A 3,308-nucleotide genomic window follows, 5' to 3' on the forward strand; every position below is an offset into this window, starting at 1 on the left:
CTTCTATTGCCTCTGGCTTTTGAGTTAGGGTTAGAATGCTTTTCCCTGAACCCAGGGAAATTCCCTCTGGTTTCCTTCTGGGGTTTGCACAGTGAGGGTGAGGAAACAGACCACTGGCCTGGAGCACCCGGTGAGCAAGGAGTCAGGATCTGGTTCCCCAGATCTGCTTACATCCAGAGTTAACATGACCATAGGGCTAGGGGCCCAAAGAATGAGGGAGCCAGCTCGAGGAGCTGGGAAATGAACATGATGGAAGCGGTTGAAGCCGGAGGATGACAGGAGCGCTGGGGTGAATGTCCATCTCAGGATGACTAAAGGGGCAGCTTCAAGGGGGCCTCATGCTTCTCAGCCTGTATTTTAAAAACCAGCATCAAGGACTTCCCTGGTGGTCCAGTGGCTAAGACTCCACACTCCCTTGGTTCAGGGAACTACATTCTACATGCCATAACTAAAGATCTCAAGTGTCCTAACTGAGACCCAGCACAGCCAAATAAGTAAATATTTAAGAAAAAAACAAAAAATAAACAGCAGCCACAGGGACATAGGAACCCTCCTTTGGTGGTGGGACTGGAAAATGGCACAGCCACCGCGATACAGCGTTTAATAAAGGTTAAGCAGAATTACCGTCCCTAGGTACAGTCCCAACGCGCGCAATTCTACCTCTCGGTGTATACCTAAGGGAAGCAGAAACAGGTGGTTCAAGCAAAAACTAGTACACAAATGATCATAGCAGCGTTATTCACTATTGCCAAAAGATGCAAACGACCCAAAGGCCCGTCAAACGGATGAATGGATAAAAAAATGTTCTCTATTCATAGAACAGAATATTAACTCAAGCTTAAAAAGGAATGAAGTTCTGGGACTTATGTGGTGATCCAGTGGTTAAGAATCCACCTACCAATGCAACGTACTTGGGTTCTTTTCTTGGTCAGGAAATAGATCCCACATGCCACAGGGCAACTAAGCCTGTGGCAACTAGGAAGCCTGTGTGCCACCGGGAAAGAACCACACGCCAGGACTAAGACCTGACGCAGCCAAATAAATACCTAAAAAAGCGGGGGGTGATGAAGTTCTGATCCATGCTACAGCAGAACCCTTGAAAACACGATGCTAAATGAAGAAGCTGAACACAAAAGGCCACATATTGTACGATTCCATTGGTCAGAAATGTCCAGAAGAGGCAAATCCTTAGAGACAGAAATCAGATTAGTGGTTGCCAGGAGCTGGAGGGAAGGGAGAAGAGGAAGTGACTGCCTAACGGGTACGAGGGTTTTTTAAGAGTGATGGAAATGTTATGGAACTGGACAGACGTGAGAGTTTCACAATGTAGTGGATGTAATAAACGCACTTGAGTCATGATTTTACATATAAATTAATTGTTACGTGTTTTTTGCAACAACAACAACAACAAAACACATGGGACCAATATTTAGAAAAACAAAAATGCATTCCCTTTAAAAACAGGGAAGCAGGATGCAGACATAGGGAGAAAGAAGTCAGCCGGGGAAGGGATGCTGGAGGACCACCGCCCAGCCTGGCCTGCAGAGACCCTGGGCTGGAGGGCGGTCTGCCCAGACCTGTGGGGGTTTCTCCCACCAGCATTGCGGAAGGCCTTCAAGGGAAACACTCGGATCCTTGCAAACTTCTGTTTCCTCGTCTATAAAGTGAAGACCTTGTCAGGCAACTCATAAGGAATTGCTCCATGGCTGGCTCTAAGTACTTTACATGTATTAACATTTAATTCTTATGCCAACACTATGAATAGACACACTTTTAAAAAATGTATTGAAGAATATATAATTGATTTACAATGTGTTAATTTCTGCTGTACAGCAAAATGATTCAGACGTATATATGTATATATATATACATTTCTTTTCATATTCTTTTTCATTATGATTTATCACAAGAATTGAATATAGTTCCCTGCACTATACTGTAGGGCCTTGTTATCCGTTCTATATATAATAGTTTGCATCAGCTAACCCCAAACTCCCAATCCTCCTTTCCCCCCGTCTTCCTCCTCCTTGGCAACCACACATCTGTTCTCTAGGTCTGGGAGTCTGTTTCTGTTACATAGAGAAGTTCATTTGTATGAACAGACACAGGTTTTGATGCCCATTTTACAGAGAAGCAAATTGAAGGGCAGAGAGATTAAGTTCTGTGTCTCGGCTCACAGAGCCGTCAAGCAGCAGAGTTGGAATTTGAACGCAGCTGGCTCGGGTCTGTGCCTTTAACCGTTTTGCAGTCAGTAATACTGAGCACTCCCCAAGTCAGGCCGTTTGCCAGCAGGAACACACTGGCTCCTCACAACAAGAATCACCATTTTACAGATGAGGAAACCGAGGCACAGAGTCAGGCAAGCAGTCTGCCTGAGGACACAGCGAGGAAGGGGCAGAGCTTCTTGAACTGGTGATAATCAGACCTTCCACGCTAATGCTAAAAGTAGAGTGTGTAGGGGAAAGCTTTTGACCCTTTGCCGCAAACAAAATAGACAAACTGAATTTTCATGACTATCAGACACAGAATACATAAAGATTTAAGTTAAATAAGAATTCATCCCACCTGGATAATCTTTTTTTTCTCCATTTAGGACAGATGGTTCGCAATCTTACCACAGATAATAAAGGCTCCTAAATCCCTCAGGGCTTTGCAATTCTCAAAGCATTTTTGTTAACCATATGTCCTTTCAAGATTTCTCATTAGATAACTTTTGTGACTGGGAAAAGACCTTGTTGCTGAGAAAGATCGAAGGCAGAAGGAGAAGAGGGCAACAGAGGATGAGATGGCTGGATGGCATCACCGACTTGATGGACATGAGTTTGAGTGAACTCCGGGAGTTGGTGATGGACAGGGAGGCCTGGCATGCTGCAGTTTGAGAAGAGTCAAACACAACTGGGCAACTGAACAACTTTTGGGACTGTCAACTCTTACAGGTCTGGGGGTGCCATAACAGTCATATGTGTGTTCGTTCACTCAGTCATGTCTGACTCTTTGGGATCCCATGGACTGTAGTCTGCCAGGATCCTCTCTTTGTGAGATTTCCCAGGCAAGAATGCTGGAGTGGGTTGCCATTTCCTTCTCCAGGGGATCGTCCCTACCCAGTGATCAAAGCTGGGTCTTCTGCATTGGTAGGCAGATTCTTGACGGTTTGAGCCTCCAGGGCCATCAGATCAGATCAGTCACTCAGTTGTGTCCGACTCTTTGCGACCCCATGAATCACAGCACGCCAGGCCTCCCTGTCCCTCACCAACTCCCAGAGTTCACCGAGACTCACGTCCATCGAGTCAGTGATGCCATCCAGCCAT

Source organism: Bison bison, unplaced genomic scaffold, assembly GCF_000754665.1.
Source record: "Bison bison bison isolate TAMUID 2011002044 unplaced genomic scaffold, Bison_UMD1.0 scf7180017864313, whole genome shotgun sequence".
NCBI lineage: Eukaryota > Metazoa > Chordata > Mammalia > Artiodactyla > Bovidae > Bison > Bison bison.